Here is a 17,793-nt window from a genome sequence, read left to right on the forward strand (position 1 = left end):
CCACAAGATAGCACGAAAAGACGATGACGAAGGGGAAAGGCTGGTAGAAGAGCGATCGTCAAGAGGTGCCGCTTGTCACTGGTGTCGCGACGGAACCCCTCCTCATGTTTAAAAATCTCTGGCGGCCAAAGCCAAACAGAAGCAAAGCTTGCATCCACCTTCATTGGCTTAGACAAGGATCATTCGTGTTCGCATATGTTCGCAGTCTATACCGACGCAACTTTACTGAAATATTTTGAAAAAATAGTAAAAAGTCAATCGTTATTTATGATTCAATTGATGGGGCGCACGATCGCCATTGGGTGTGGTAAACAAAATGAAAATTCAACAAAACAAAATGAACACATTGTCACTATGTATCGATTGCGGTACATTATGATGCCAACGAGTTGTTGCATTGATGTAGCTATTGAAGTAGAGGACGATTGTCATGAAAAATATCTTGTTCGTCACCATCATCTGCGTTGGTCTAAATTATACTTATTAGAATGATCAAATAATCTCAAAATGTAAAACTTCATTGGCTTGAGCTCAATCTGCAATCTGAGCAGTCTCGTTGGTAATTCCCTGTTTCACAATCAGCCAGCCTATGGCTTCCGATTGTCCTGTTTGTTTGCTACGCTTTTCTGGTCTTTCCGTAGTGTACTCTACTAAAACACATCATAAAGTATTGGAAAAAGAGACGCTGCCATGCCGTGAGTTGACGCGCTTCATTCCGGAGTACCCGTGGTCGATTGCCGTCCTGCTGCTACGTCAGCTTGTCCGCAATTTGCGTCAAGGCTTCCTAACCATTAACACAAATTATCCATATACTTTTTCTTGCCTTTGGTAACGATTTACTGGCTGAACTTGCTATTTAATTGACAGCTTTTCAAGAACACTTTTCCCCCCATCTTGCACATTGACACACATATGCACACACTTACGTAAACACGCATACCTATACGTATGCTTTGCAGGGCCCTCCTCGTTCGTCTCACCTGAGTGTTCTTACCAGGGTAACGATGGTCTCCGAGACCAGCTATTTCCAGCCCGTCGTGGCACTCATGGGATGCCTGGATTCTTTCTTGAATATGTGCGATGTAGTATCAGAGCACGTTTCTAAATACAGCGACAGAAGCTAAAGCAGTAGCATAGTGAAGCGGAAACGGTGCTATAGAGGATAGTCGGAGGACACAGAGAGGGTCACAGAAGGTGGTTGTAGAGCGCTGCCAGGAAACAAACTAGCGGTTTTCACACACGTATCCTTTAGCTAGTACAAGGACACCTACGGAAGGAATTAGTCCTTCCGCAGTGGCCATTATACACTACACCGTTCGTGCTTTTTTTTTGTCGGCACGCTTCGTGTAGTTCCGACACCGACTACAGCAGACAGCAGTGTGCCGATTCAATGTAAGCCACGCTTCGATATACTTCGTGGTGTACACCAGAATGTGTAGATGATGTGCAGCTATAGTTTCCGATAGTATTGGGTCTTGTGCCGATCTGGCTGCCGCCCGACAGGCCGCCATAGGCTTCCTTACTTTTGGTGGGCGGGCTGAACGATCAGCCGGCGGGCTGAACGATCAGCCGGCGCAAGATCATTAGAAAGTAGAGCGTTCCAACATTTTTCAAGACCTTTCGTGTACAAGTACTACTAATATTTAGCGGGCTGCTACCTACCTAAGACGTACCTGGGGCTAGTGGGGGGTGGAATCGCACTGCACCTATGGTGACGGAAGGCAGTGGCGGATGTTATAAAAGAAAGCTACGATACTACTACAGCTAACGTCGCAGAAGTCGAATAACCGAGCGGATGCTAGGAGGGTAGCGACCGGGTGAGACCAAATGACCGGATCGGTCGTGAAAAGCGGCCTGCTGAATAACCGCCGGACCCGCAGCGCTGTAAGCTCGGAAGGAAAGAAGAAAGAACGAGCCCGTTCAATATCGTTCCACCGCGCTCCAACTATCAATATATATTCAAATGGACCCAACACATACACGTACTCGTAGACACACTCTCATACATGGACATTCATAACGACGAACATACGAACTTAAACGCACAAGCGGATAGCACGGTAACAGCGCATGTTTGCCCACCTTCTGGCGACGCACGCTTAGTTTCTTGGCACACAAATGGCTTTCTCCAGTTCTTCGCCTTACGTTGCCTCTCCCCCCCCCCCTCCAAAAAAAGAAAGCCCTCGGTAACTACGAAAAATGAGAGTGATGATGCTTTGACGGTGTGAGCAATGCGTTTGGTGACTGCAAGATCATTGAAAAGGGTCCGACGTGTCAGCCGCTTCGCCAACAGTTACACTTGGTCAGGTTACACAGGTACACAATAAGGTCGACAAACGACGAAGTAATTTGTTGCAACTTTCGAAACTCGTTGTCATTGGCTAAGCGTACATCAAGGCCGGAAGGGATGACACAACAAGATATACCGAAAATGCTATCTACATAAGAAAATTATAAACATTATTGGCTGCCTCTACATCGACAGCTAGCTAATATTAAATAAATATTTTTTTTTAATTTAGCAGATAATTGATACTGTGGAAAATACTCAATATTGAATAAAGTCTTATTTTAGCTATAAATAAACTATATATCGCTTATAAATAAACTCTAATGGTTTCTCCAGAGACCAGTTCGGATCTTTGAGAGATAAAGATGCTTTATATTGCCCTATACAGCAAGCGAAAACAATGTGATCCAGTTGTTAAACTAGGGTAATTATATAACACGGCTACGTATAAAAGAATTCTACAGTCTGATTACCGGATGGAAAATGGATTAATAAGGATACTGCTGAATATGGACCGTGTGCGAAAAATGGATAAGTAAGTTAATTAGCCAGGACAAATGCGGGTAAATTTGTAGGTAGATGGCAGAAGATGTTATCGGGTACTACACACGTTGCGTAGCGACAGGCATACGGTTCAAATATTCATAAAAATAGCATAAATATTAATCATGATAAAAATAATGATACCACTTATTCGCTAGGGAGAACAAGGCTACTTTATAGTTTCAAAGCGGTCTAAACATAATCAACACACATCTAAGTTCCTTTTTCATTGCAAAATTCGATCTTTTCAGGCAGCTCTTTTCGAAGTTCTCTCAAGTACACCTAAACAACAACTACTGCCGCATCTCAAAGTCTACAGCCTACTCAGCAAAACGTTTCACTTATTTCTCTTCTTGGATCGCTAACGTAAACGAGAGCAAAAACGCCAGCAGATGTTACGTTGCCTGTAAGTCGTCGCAAACGACATCATAACGCTATTTATCTTTCTTCAAGCTTACCATCACAGTGGTATCGATGAAAAACAAATGAACTGTATGGGTTTGTTCGGCACCGTTTGCCCTCAATGGTCTTTGTCTCTGCATCGTACATTTTACGACGATGACAGCAGTTAGCGTACCACCCACACCTTCAGTCGATGCAGGCAGACAAAAGCATTTTAAGCAGTTTTGTGCGTGCGTACACAATGTGCGGTATCCCGTTTTTCCAGACTCCCCTTATTCCGCTACTAATTTTTGCTAGGTGAGACTCACCTGTTGAACTCGTACGTCGGGCCGGGCGGTGGCGCTGGAACGACGATAGTTTGCGCTGGCTAGACAGTTAAGGCTCCAACGTATGTGTGTGTATGTGAGTGTTTTCTTTCCGTTTTGCTTCTGTACAGAAGAGACTTATTGAACTGCTAAATTTCTACTTAATGAACAGTGACGTTCTCTCGAGCGTAGGTTAATATCTTCTTTTGAGAAGACATCTTCACTGTTAATGCTAAACAGGAACGCTTTACAGGACCGGGGCAGCGTGGCTTGTGTGCGATAATGAAAAGCTTAGACGGCGCATTGGGCGGAACTTTCTGCTACGGCAGACTTCTCGAGCTAGACAAAGCATGGTACAGCGCGTATGTACGCTGACGGAAAATCCGCGCACGCCACACCTGTTTGCTAACCAAAGGCAAGAGGGGTACTGCTACGCTGCAGTCACCCTCCTCGAAAGCAGGTGATCTGGCGCACAAACGAACAGATGGATTACGCGCATCCAATATTCCAATAGGATCATTTGCTATTAGCTAGCCCAATTTTAACTCATTAAATGGCAAATTATAAGACACCAGATCGAAAACGTGTCGAAGTATTATGTGAGAGGCTTGGCTACAATAAAATCGACCTTGGATTACTAATTAATGGCGTTAACAAGTGATATATACTATAATTACTTATTAGGACTTTGACTTGCATTGTACATGATACGACGTCCGCCCGTCAAATGTATTACAATTTTCTATTTTACATTTAAGTGCTATATATATCTTACCCGTAGTCGATAGAAACGTACGCACCGCGTGCTAGGTTTATGTACAACAGCGACCTTAACCCGAGCGAGGAAAGCACACAAAGGTGATCCCTCGCTCTTATTACCGCAACCTCACTCTACTTTTATTTTTTGAGCAGGTAATAAAGCTAGATAAGCAAAAATATTCTTCAGTTGGACCATAGGGCGGCGAATGATTCACCGCCCTACGGTGAAAGTTAAATTGATAAATAAAGTACCATTACGCTTCGATAAATATGTCTGGGAAATATTGACCCCTTTTTATGTACTTCTTTTATGTAGTCAAATGGCTAAAAATAACTAATGATGACAGCTCAACTAATTTATGACTTTAATTAAGTGTGCTGAACTCTTCAGCTTTTCCATTTTGCATAAATTTCCATTTTGGCCGAATCCCTGGTTTCGTAAAATTCTGCCCTTTCATTAGGCACCCGAGGCGCTCATACAGCTAGCGAAATGTTTACGTAAGCTTATGTTATAAGGGGTGCTCACGCTGCGTTTCTAGGCCGGCGTTTATCCTTGTTTTTGAATAATATAGCCCACGCTCGATATTAACGAAAGGACGGTAACACTAGTTTTCGAAAATGTTGGGTATTTTCGTGACCACTCTCTTGATCATGGCAAGCGAGTAAGGTCCACACTATGAAACCTGCTGACTCAGCGCCTTTTGATATTGCTGTGCGTACCTTTGACAATCCGCGATCATTCCATTAGCGCAGCAGAGCGCGTTATCAAACCACTGCGATTGTCAAACAAGCAAGCTTAGAAGACCTAACGAAAAATATTGTCCATAGGACTTTTTTGGACCTGCCTAAAGGTCTGCTAGCTAGAATGCAGTTCATTGACGTATTCAATACTCGTTCGAAATAGATATCTCTGATGGACTGCTCAGGCCCACTAATATTAAATGATACAGCTAGTTGTGCCTACAGCTAGTGTTTCTTTAACGTTTGATGGGATGCTCGAGCATTTTGCAGCGACGGCAAGGAAGATACAGATAAAATGACCATTGGTGATAGGACACTGAAGGGAAAAGGAGAGGAAGCGTGTAAGAGACGACGGCAGGACTCATGAAATGATCGGCCATCAGTTGTGAACAACCGAAACGAATGAAAAGCATTTATGTCCAGTTAGCTCGCAAATTTCAACGCGGACCCCCAAAAGTTTTATATCCGGCATCGCCGTTACGCATTCCGAAAGAACTTTACATACCCTATTCCAGTTCTCCCATATGTCTGTCACCTTTTCTTCATCAATAGCAGACAGGCGTGTTATAAGGGTTGACAGTCGCTGTTTTAAACATTATTAATTGACTATTCCTTCTTGTATTCTGTTAGACTACGCCGATTGTATTGAAAATATGTTACGTTATTGTCTGTCATAATGGAGACCTACTCTAAGACGATATTCCCGCTGGCGTTTGAATAACAACCTATAAAAGAACAAAGCCATAACTTCATGCTGATCTTTTGCATTTACCCCGCTGTCATATAAATTAAATTTTTCACTATTCAACCTACAGCGGCAATTATTAACTCACTCAAAATGGATATTAGCACAAAGAGCTGGCTCTCTTGTACACTTGCCTGTGAATATCTTATTTAGGACAGTGTTTCTGCCAATTTTCCGTCCTAAAAAATGCCGGCGTTTAGCAAAAATAGAATTTTCCGTATGGTGTCTTATTAATCTATTGGAAAAATACTTCGTTTATTGATATCGATAACTTGCTCAAAGATTGACTTCAATTCTCGAATATCATTGTATAGGCGTACTCTATATCCATTCATTTCCTTCACCAACTATCGAAGGCAATAAAGCAAACTTCTCTGTTACAGGACGCAACGTACCTCCTTCATTCGATTTCGGTAATGATCGCACTTTTCCTCGTTAAAATATTTCGCAGCGTCCCAGAGTTCGATTTAGCCAATAGACAAGGCCAGGTTCGTTGACACTGCGTCCAGCTTTGAATAACGCCCTCAATATTGACTGTAGTCGTGTTGTCCTCGCGCGGAGCTTTTTGCCCCCTTTATGCTTCACAAGCTTCCGCTATCCTTTTAGCTCTGGCCTCAGTTCAAAATCTCTTATAGTGCTCTTGCACAATATATGCAGCAACTGTCGACGGTACGGCAATGGGGAGACAGGGCTCGAAGCCTCTACTGCGTCAGACGAAACACCGAAAACTATCCAGTAAGCCGACGTATGTTCAGCAATAAATGAATCTATAGGAGAAATATAATGATAGAAATAAAGTACTGTAATTATTCTATCTGCTTTTAGGCTTTGCTGTTTCGTGATGACAAGCGCTGTTACAATGCAGATGTATATGTGGACAAATGAAGCTTGATAAAGCATTTGATCGTCTTGGCTTATAGGCCAAACTCCTTTTCTCTTCTTTTGGTTTCGACATATTTACGCTCAGCATTGTCATTATGCATGATGTTGGAAACACGATGATACGCCTCGCCATTTGATACGAAAAAAGAATAATAGGGTAACAAATAATATGGCCTGAAAATGATGATGGTGACGGCAGAAATGGCCGGTTAATAAATTATCCATAAAAAGTCTAGCTGATACAGTTGGAGTTAACTCTTCAGCGGACGCGATCGCCTAGGTAACGTATCGTAATATGGCTAGGATGTTATATCATTAACCGTGATTAGGATAATTCTTTTACACAAATGTGGTTCTGTTCTGTTAACCGTTTCAGATCTTCCTGACGGAAATAAATCTAGCCTTAAAGAGAAAGCGATGACGTTTAGAAGACAAAATTAGTAAATATACATATAAATATCATAAAATATTATTCCTGTTTCTCGAGTTGAGTTTAAATTAGCTCTGGTGGCGCTCGAGACAAGCCTCTTAAGAAGCGCGTACGGCGAGGGATCTGCTGTGTCTTGCCTTTTTCCGTATTGAATGTATCCTTGCCAAAAAGATGAGAACTTTGGCTTCATCCATATTGAAAAAGGAAAAAACCCCTTGAGATCCAGTCCGGAATGTAAACTATTGGTCGGTCACTTTTTCTTTTTGCCCTTTCTCATGCTGTTTTCCGAAGGGAAGCGGGAAGGGCAGAGGAAAAACGAAAGCGGTGCAATGGCATAGACCGTGGTGAAAAAATACAGCCAGCTTCTCCCCACATAAAAAAAGTCCGCAGGCAAGGTAGAGCCTTTTTTGTTGGGCTCAATGCCACGGCGCAATGGTTGCGGTGTGCCCTTTGCAAATCAATTCTCTAACTATTTTAGGACTTGTTTGTGGAGCTCCCCAGTTTACCTCGTTCTGCTACTACGTGGTGATAGAATTATTTATGACATGATTTTGCCACTTTTCCCCGCCTTCAGCTGCCGTTTAGGTTTAGGCGAGTTCTTTACGGCTCTTTACCACAGCCGAGACCAGCGGATGAAGGGCAGCAGTAATGCCTGCCTGGAGCCTATGTCTCGAACCCCCCATTCAGCGAGCACTGCCTAGCCGACTTCGTTCTCCGCCAATTGCCGGCCGTCCCTGGCTGAAATCCTTTTCACACGCTTGTACTGCCATTATTTGGTGTCGCTATTATTCCCGTTTCGTCTTTCCCTCGCTGGCTTGGTCGCAGCCCACTTATGATATTGGCAGCCATGCTGGTGTCTAAAGACATTGCTCAACGCCCCACATTTACTGTTTGGTATAGCTAGACACCGGCAGTGGTCATGGACCAATGGCACATATCGGACGACCTGTCAGGTGTTTCGTTTGTTTTGGGCATCACTAGACCCATGAGGTCGACTGAATAGGGGCCGGATCGATCGTGTAAATAGACAGACGAAGCAGGCACAAGAACAGAGAGCAAGCCAGACTTCAATTGTGACAAAAAGTACCGAAAGACAGACAAAAACGAGAAGATCTATAGAAATTTAAAACCATTAACAAGCCATAATGCTATTGGTGATATCCTATTTATAAGGTACTTATTAAGGTATCAATCAGTATATTGATCGCGCTTGAGAGTAAGTATTTACATATCTTGCCTTACTCTGCTGGTGCATTACGCTGGCATCACGCCGCTGTGTACGTCTTAATATAACAACGGGAGGCATCGATGAGCACAGGCAAATGGGAACCGATTCTAAGAATAGCATGCGCGATTTGCTTAAATCAACCGAAATGTAAAAAAACCGAAATGGATCAGGGAAGGTGTACCTGGCATCATTTTGGTATAAGTGACGGTAGGAAACAAGCAAATACTAGCATAGCAAATGACCCTACATAATAATTTTTGTGTAGCTAAGTGTGTCCCACCTATGCACTAACAATGATGAAACTAAACTAACAATGATTTACAAAGCCTGACAGAAAAAAGCTTACAATTGGCCTAGGATTTCAAGATAAGTCCATCTTGCTATCGTGAGTGCAGTTTAAACTTCCGTTAGCGACGTACGAAGCGCTTATGTTAATTTATTCCGTGACGCGTTTTCTAGGTACATCAAGGTCTTGCATGGGGAATTTGAGTCGTGCACGTTTCTCTGTAAAAAATAAGCTAATCAGTATTAAGTCATATGAGCATAAGCAAATTTATTCGCTTCTTTATTCAAGTCTGTCGTGTCGTGTCCCTTAGGGATTTTTGCGCTGCATAAAACGCTCACAACTCGTGTACTCCCACGGGGGCAATTCCTGCGCCGAACACCTGCATTTTCCCTGTCTATGGAACTCGAGCTGACACCTAGTCACCTGCAAATCGAGGATTGGTGGAGCCATTGGATAACATTATGGGGGGGATGTTCGGGGCAACCGAAAACAATACAGAAGTTCAACGCTGAGAATGATGCTAGAGAGTAGCTCAGAGATAATATCAACTAATGCATCTCGATTCAGATGTATAAATTCTGCCTTCCCGGTTTTAAGTAGCAGTGATTCCTTTGAAGTTGGTCATATATCGACTGACTGTGCTAATCGAACCGTTTGCTACAATAGCCAAGAAAATCATATAACGTTGTCTAATTCGCATGTTTCAACCTACTCGGGTAAATAATTTTACGGGGCTGCGCACGTAATCACTTTAGATTTCCCTTAGCGCTGGTCCTAACACGGTGCCTTTTGATCCTCAAAAGGTCGCAGTGTCCAAATGGTTACGGTGAGTTGAGTCTACCGTAGCAACCAATCGTCTTCTCTAGCTACACGGCATTTCGAACAGCACAAAGTTTAGGCATCTGAAACGATCAACTTCAGCCGGCGACGGAAAGGCGGTGAAACGGTGAAATACATTCGGGTACGTGCCTATCTTCGTATCTGTCCCCATGTACATATGCGTTAGTTGAATGTGAATTGTGGTAAGGTTGTTTGGACGCCTTCCATTAAACACTCGATTGATCATACTAGTGCAGATGGGGCCAGTTAAACGGATGAGCTACCAAGGCTTAATAGTTAGTTCTAACCTTAATATATACGTTAAATATATATTAGCTATTTCCAGTAGAGGTAGTCAAACACTTATACAAACCGGGTGTATACGAAAGGAATATCGACATCCGACGACGATATCCTTATTGACGATAATTTCATTTCAGTGCAGTCTCGTAAGGCGAACTAAGGCCTTTGGCCGAGAGCGGTCCCTCGAATCATGTTCGTTTACCGAGTCCACGTTTGCAGCGTAGACAAAAGCTGTACTGTATTGTTTTTATTAGGCATCTACCCAATAAACAATTGTAAATTTGCTGCCGTTACATAAGCGTGAATATGTTTACTTATAATTCAACCAGGAAAGCAGACTGTATGCACATGTTCGCTCTAGATCGTATTGTGCAGTGTTTAGTGACAAGCTAGTTATGTGGAAACACTTAACGAAATTACTTTGCTTAGGCCTGCTTAGGCCTTCCAGCTAACGACTGGGGACCAACTGGTCAAAGTTTGTCGTGTTGTCATGATTGGATTATATAAGGAATAGATGATGCTGTTGACCGAGAACCGATCAGTGCCCTGGGCGGGTTGGGTCCATTTTGGTGGACAACAAGGAATCGACTGTATAGCCCTTGATAGCAGGTTGAAAAGCCTAAATTTTACAGCAAGATATAGTGAATTCTAGGTTATGACGCCTTTAAATAAATGTAGATTTTCAGCAAATTGTTCTAGGCTAAAACTGCGGGTTAGGCGTCGATTCAGCTATTGACCATTATAGCTTGAAAGAGCTATCTTTATTATGGCGACAGTGAGCTGTATACACATTATGGATTAAGTGATTGAAAGCCAATTTGAGCTAGGAAATTCTAATTGCAGTGTAATATATTCTACTTATGACCTGACTGTTCTATTAAGAAGGGCGCCATGCTAGCTTCTAGAAAGGTCCAGTTAAACCTGTTACCTTTATTTAGGTTGACAGATAGTAACAATAACTAAATATTATTCGAGCAGGCTTATTACCTATGTATGAAGGAGCTTTATGAACAAAGATGAACGCATGGATTATTCGCACGCGCACATATTAAGTACAATACTCTTCCTATTTGACTATTTTTTGCTCTAAATCTGTTTGATGGCTTTTAAATTTGCCCGACTTTTTTCTTTTTACTGTTGATCCTTTTAGGTTGTCTGTCTTCCACCACACAGTCCTTAACTAGATCTCTTGCTGGCTTTTACTAAGTCGGCTCCATATCGCTTCGTCATCTCCTTTCCTCCTTTATTCTATTATCCGATTCATTCACATGACTGATTCGCCATTCGTTGTTTGATATTTTGAGTCGAAGCCAGGAAAGCACACACCTTCGAAACTTCGATAACGATTTCACTGATTACTAGACGTCTCGACGTTGTCTTGCTCATAGAGAACTGTGTACGATGCAGTCACATCGTCGCACGATTTCGATCTCGCTGTCCAGCTACCTGGGACCCGTCTAATGTCCTTGCGTCAGGTGCTGTGCCATTTCTTCTCCACCTCAAATTTTATCCCTTGGCAGGATCAAAGCCTGAGCCGTCTCCCATGCCCGATTCGTCTCTATCTTAATAAGAGCCTTTCTTCCGCTTGCGGTGTAGTCAGCTTCTCCCAAATAGCCATGATACAGCGGCGTAGTCCTTTAGTTTTTTGTGTCCTTCGTGATCAGCAGACATCGCTCATTTTGATGACTCTTCGAGCACTTCGAAACATTCACTGCTTGCGAATGTCTAATTCTGCTGACGGAATCATTTTGGTTGGCGTTCACTATCCGCTGTTCCACTCTCGACGGCACACTCAGAGCGAAGAGTCACCGTCTCACAGCGTACACATTCTGTACACCAGCCCGCTATCCGGCCACCATTGAAGCTTCTGCTTACCTTTAATGTGTATCTCGATGATGATACACCGAAGTTTGATACCACACTCGTCAGCGCTGCTCTGTCCATCGTGGCTGTATCCATTGGATCTGCCATTTAGCCTCATTTGGCTTTGTTGTCTAGCCATGAAAGAGAGCCGAGAGCCTTGCTCTTCCCCTGGGTAAACTTCAATTAGGCTACGGAACGCTCAACAGAGGCACATGTTGATTCGTCACGGCAGCCTTACTAAGCTAGTCCGTCCGCTTGAACGGTCGGTTCGAATGGCACAACCGAACTGGCTTTCTGGAGGTCAACTCATCGCTTTTTCACCACTTAACCCATAACCTTCACCAGAAAAGCCACAAGGCGTATGAAACATACTTGCTTTCTCTAATACGTGGGACGGTCTGGTTCGATTGATTCCACACAATTATCTCACTAGTGTTTTTAGCCTGTTTTTAGACGCCTCTATCTCTGGAGCTTTCTAAATCATTTTCGACAGCAGAATGAATCGGCTAATGAATGAAAAGTAAAGAGATAGACAAAAAAAAAAAAAAAAAAAACTAAATTATGGTGGATAAACTGAGTGAAATAATTCGCGTCATGTTTAATTTCGCAGGAAGTATACTTTTTGTATGTATCACAAGTGACGTGCGCTTCTTTTCGTTCTGTTTATGACATATAGTTTGTTGCATGTAGAAAGATTGAGTGCGTAGTTTAAAGTAACCGCGCAAGCCTCATATTCGATTAGAACAGACATGGACGACCAGGTGAGCTGAAGAACGATCTGAACCCGTACTCACCTGAAAGAAGGAACAGATATATTATTAGACAGGTTTAACTAAAACTCCCTATGTCCAGTTTGTAAAGTGTTCAAGAAAGAACTGGAATCTCATAAAGTTGCGTTTTTCTTGAGCACGTTACATTGTATCTCTCTATAACTGATTGCAAAACCTTTCGAACGCCATATGGCTTCGTGTCATTGCGAACCTCGTGAAGCGATATCGAAAACACAGGTTCTCCTGTTCATATATACTCCTGTTCCTAATGGACTTCAACCATCTGTTTTAAACAGCACAGCATTTTTAAAGGTAGCAAACTTAGCCATTATTCATAATAACGACCCAGACTGAATAAGTTGACTTGCTAACACGTCTTGAAACTAGACGACTTTGTTCCGACAATTATCAACATCGATTCAGGCAAATGATAAATAATAATTAGAAAGTAAGAGGCTCTTTTTGGGTATCACGGTCTTGTTTCGCCAAAAATCGTACAAACTGTTTGTGGAAATTAAACGTGTACGCACAGCATAGGAAACGAGCTACTCTGTTATGTTTGGCTGACTGATCTTCTTTCTCCAGTTTGAAAATGATGAAATAGCCGCCATACATCATACAGTCATAGTTACCTGTAGTTATAACCTAGTCAAGCGTCGATCCTCTGCTAGCCTCTTCGTCTGCACTTTAACCCACCGCATGCATGTACTCTGTGATCCAACGTGACACCCTCTGCAGTCACAGCTTTTTGGTTTGTTTGGCGACTAATCATCTTATAAGGAGTTTGTTTGGGCTACATGTGGCCCTTGTACGTGTCTGTGGGTACGTTTGCCTGTCTGTAAGCGTAATGCTTAAATATACCCCTTGGCTGGGCTTTTACGGGCTCGTCCAGCATTCGCATTCACTAACCGTTTGGCTAATTAAAGAGTCCGGCGGTGTTGGCCTATCAAAGGGCCTACAAAACGCGCATTCTGAAGCCAACGCTTTTACCAATAGAGCGATTAATAACAGCAGCTAATGTATGGGCTTTGCTTTTTTGGTGACGGGTTATAAGATATGTATATACCGGTTTGGTATATATTCCAGTGCAGCATTTAGCGAGCTGCAATAGCGTGACGTGTTCCTCATGTACATGGAGTCCATGATCCGCTCTTCCTTTGCTTCCGCTTTTTCGCCCACTTTATAACAAGGCTTTACTCACATTGAAGGAACTGTTTCCCGTTAAAGTTCACCTTCGACTCAGACTCACTATTCTACTTAATCCCTTCATCAGTCTCCGTTACCGAAGCTGCACCGCAAGTCGAGTCGATTCGCTCCTCGGACTCGTTCTGCCATAAAATCGTATCACACCTTCTAACATTAGCTAGCTCTCTATATCTCGTTGTCATATGCGAACACACATAGAAACACGCCACCCTGCCACGTGCTATCGTACTCAAATGCAATTTAACATAGCAGATCCCATCAACGACCTATCCGCAAACAGCCAATTGGCAGTTATATAATGACAATACCCTTTCTCATTCTTTTGCATTGACCGTAACAAGGAAGCATATAACGGGGGGAGCGACATTATAATACATATTATCGTCTCTACTATGCAGCTGCTTCATCGGCTTCTTGCGATGTACCGTACTTTGTTGTTTTACGAAGTCATCAGCGAGAATTCGACGGAGTCGATTATGTTGAACCTCACTTTACCTGGAACAGATAGCTAAATGATTGTTTTGCGTTGATAGGGGAAGTCCCAGCTTTATTATAACTTTTCAGTATTATCAGTGACTTTAACGTCTTCGTCCGAAGACTTAAATGGCCCTGAATAGCACTAGCGAAAACGAACGCCTTTACTTATTCAGCGCCTACGGTTTGGCATCCGGTTGGCTTAATGTTGGCGATCTACAAACCAGTGCATGCAGTTAATAACGTCGGAAGCTAATTTTCCCGAAGCTTTGCTCTTCAGTGAAACTGCATACTCAATTGATGTATCAGATTCAACTAGGTTCGCCTCGCTTCTGATACTTTGATTGCCTTATGGCAAGCTACCTACTATCTCCCTAAATAGACCCTATTTGTTGTCCAAGCCATGGCAGTCGACGAAATACGCCTTACTACCTAGTCGTCTAGATGTCCCAATTTAAGCGTTATAGGTTGGGGCCTATGGAGGATCCTTGGGAGAGCTCTAGCTCAGGGGACAGTGGCTGCGGAGACAGGTATTGCCACAGACCGCCTGAATCGAAGGCGGACGAGGAAGCGCCTTGTCGAGGTTTCACGGCTGACTGGCTAGGAGGCTGTCGCATCTGATGAGGCAGGAGGAGCCATCCCATTCCCCGGGTCATTGTGACCACGGCCTCCTTGTAGTGTCCCTTGAGCTCTGTTGAGCCACAGCGGTGCACCCCTTAGCTCCAAGTCTAGACAGGCCAAGATGAGAAAACTCGACCTGTACTAGTAACATGAATGTTAGTCATCCCTTGGTTTAACACATAATGTATAACTATTTGGCCTAAAATAGTAATATAACAATTTGTTTAGTCTGCACAAAGCAGTATAGAGTATAGCTGCTAGATTATTTATTGCAGCCGTATCGACATTGCTAAAATACTAAGCGTTGAATGAAGCTTCTCTTTTGACTAGTGAGCTATATATTAAACTTTTAAGTCGAAACTTGAAATTGTGAGAAGGTCTGCAACTTCCGGGCCATCTTTATCAACTTGACCTTTCCTATATATTAAAAACGAAAATTTGAAATCGCACAATAACTTAAAATTTCACATTTAAGCGTAAGTTTGTACCGGTAAACAAACAGCTATAAATCTCACATACTTTAAGGACGGCGGTCTTGAATGCATCCGATGACATGCCAAATGTGAGCGCGGTCGATCGGACGATGGCGGATTATCGTAATAGGGTCTTACGGCGGCATTGTTGGCCTGGTAGTATATTTAGCTACCACGTAGACGCCCGTAAAGGCACGCGTTGGTAAAAATGTTTTTGTTAGAACAGATAGTTGAATAGTCGGTTTAATCACGTTTTTTTGTCGTTACACGCGGCAAATAACATTCTGCCCTGCTCTAAAACTTATAGTTGTCTTCTTTCCATTTTTCATGCACCAAAAAATATATCTGTCTTGAAACTGGTAACAATAGCGGCAGATCTTTATGCAGTTATGTGGGCAAGATTTCAAGTTTTGAGAATTTTCCCACGACATCTGTGGCCTACGCGGCGTACACAAGAGACATCTAAGACTCTTGCTAGAAAAACGTAGATAAAAGTATTGCCTCCTACAAGGTTCTAAGCTTCAGTTTCTGAAAAAAAGTTGCAATAGATGCAAATGGAAGCGTCGACCCTAACAAGATTCGCGACCAATAGCATAGCCTTAAAAATAATTAATAAATCGTTTAAAAATATTGATTTAGCAAGCTTAAAGCGGCTTTTTTTTTCAAACAAAAAAAAATGGCACAGTCAACAATTTCGATAAACGTTTTGCAACAATTAGAAGGCACTTCTTAATGCAGCTGTCAGGCAAGAACTTTCACACGACGATGCGATATCTACGTGTAAGTTTTTTACAAATTGGCTGAAAACGTAATACGGACGGGCATGTTTGTTACAAATCAGCTGCTAATTGAACAGTAATCACAATGAACGTAGTGCTGGCTCAGTCACTACTACTACTACGTAAACGGATACGTCGATTCCAGCACATACGTTTTGCTTACCTGTAATACATTTCTCATCTAGAGACTACGGGTTCCGTCGCACCTTCAGAGAGTGAACTAATGCATACAAAGTTCTCGTAAAGCTATGCAACAGTATAAAAGATAAGCCGGAGTTTGATACTTTAAAAAATATCTTCTGCCCGTATACTTGTTTAACACCATTTTTCCCTGTATGTACATATTTAGATGATACGGTGTATTATAAGGAAGAAAAAAGTTATTACAAATAATTTTACTTAGAACCTTAAGTCGCTTGTACCGAATCTACATATAGGAAAACGTGTAAATAAATATAGACTGGGCAAGCAATAATCTTGTCGTCTTGAGACCGGGCCGGTAAGAACACTAAACTGACATCAACGATTCTATGAAAGATCGTCAAAATAAAAAAAAACAAATTTATCAGCTTAATATTATTCGTCACATTATATCGCTTGTGTGATTATTTAGCATATCTATTTTTAAATACCCAGTGAAAATTTTAGAGTCTGCCCCGACGTAAAAGCGACACTTCTAATTCTCTCGAAACGAAACCAAAAAACCTAGAAGCAGCTAAAACTGAACCGGTCAATGGTTACTTGGAGTGCTTGGAAAAATAGTTTCGCCTGAATCACTTCCTGCAAACGATCCCCGAGGGCAAATCCTCTACCCGTGCACGTCAAATATTCGATAGCTGTATGTAGTTCACCCGCTTTAAACATGCTCGGGTATTTTGTTCACGTACAAGCTTGCTACAAGTCAATACCGGCGGACACTGAGGGATAAAGCCCTAAGCTTTTTTCTTCTGTTAAAATTGTTTTCCCTTTAAAGCGGGTAATATATATATATAATCGCGTACTTTTGCACAAAATTTGAGAGCTGTACTTTTATGGTAGGCAGACGGTTTCAACGTCAGTTTTCGCTTTGCGCCGATTTCACTCTATTTTAGGACAAAATGTTACATAAGATTACATTACAGAGGCGCAAATAGACTAACATTTTTCATGAATAAAGTTACGTGTTCGGTCGGCTGACAGGATCGGTGCTTGGAACTCGCATGTGTAGTTGTCTTTGATCGATTCACCTACTCGTAAGAGGGTGGTACCTATGGATGTTAACAGCAGCCGCTCAAATGTTCACGCGGGTCTTAGGGGATTTCTTCTAGTTCGTACTGCTTCCTTCTGCGTTCACAAATTCGACAGAGGTGCGCTCTATAACCGTTTGGACATTGAGCATTCTGGCGAAGTGGGCTCTACACCCCAAAACACCTTTGTCTCGTGCTGATTACGTATATTGTATTGTAGAATATGGCAAGCGCCATTAGAGCCACAACAATCGGCAAGAAGACGATTCTGGTATCGCATGTAGTGGGCAAAAGGGCTAACCTTCGTACTTCGATGTTTCCGGGATCGTGTTATTATGCCTGAGGAAATATTTCGTTTGGTGTTGGGAGCAACCCTTGACGACAATCCTAGACGTAAAACTGAAAATCTCATATTGAAATCATCAAACCGACTAAGTCATTGGTCTTTGTTCTAGCGAAGCAGTTAAAATGTCGCTTAATTGCGGCTTCGAAACAACGAGTCAATCATTAAAGGTAAACTGTTTACGGCTTATTTCTGTTCACCCCATTTGTCCCAGTGCTTTTTTCGCAGCTGCCACTGCTCACTGTTTTTGGATTGAACGATCACGGTATTAGGCCATAATCAAATTCAACTTTTTCCTTAGTGGT

The 17,793-nt window shown here is 42.4% G+C and overlaps 1 protein-coding gene and 1 long non-coding RNA gene across 2 annotated transcripts in view; both read right to left on the reverse strand.

Moving 5' to 3' along the window:
- Positions 1-4,194, reverse strand: part of LOC147755615 (uncharacterized) — a 76,687-nt gene extending 72,493 nt beyond the window's left edge. Inside the window, exon 1 of the long non-coding RNA XR_015328824.1 lies at positions 3,544-4,194. This is a non-coding gene — a long non-coding RNA (uncharacterized LOC147755615). The remainder of the gene's footprint in view (positions 1-3,543) is intronic.
- Positions 1-17,793, reverse strand: part of LOC111250596 (uncharacterized) — a 250,814-nt gene that overhangs the window by 196,329 nt on the left and 36,692 nt on the right. The window lies entirely within an intron of this gene.

The sequence above is a fragment of the Varroa destructor genome, unplaced genomic scaffold, assembly GCF_002443255.2.
Source record: "Varroa destructor unplaced genomic scaffold, Vdes_3.0 BEIS01000005.1, whole genome shotgun sequence".
NCBI classification, from domain to species: Eukaryota; Metazoa; Arthropoda; class Arachnida; order Mesostigmata; family Varroidae; genus Varroa; species Varroa destructor.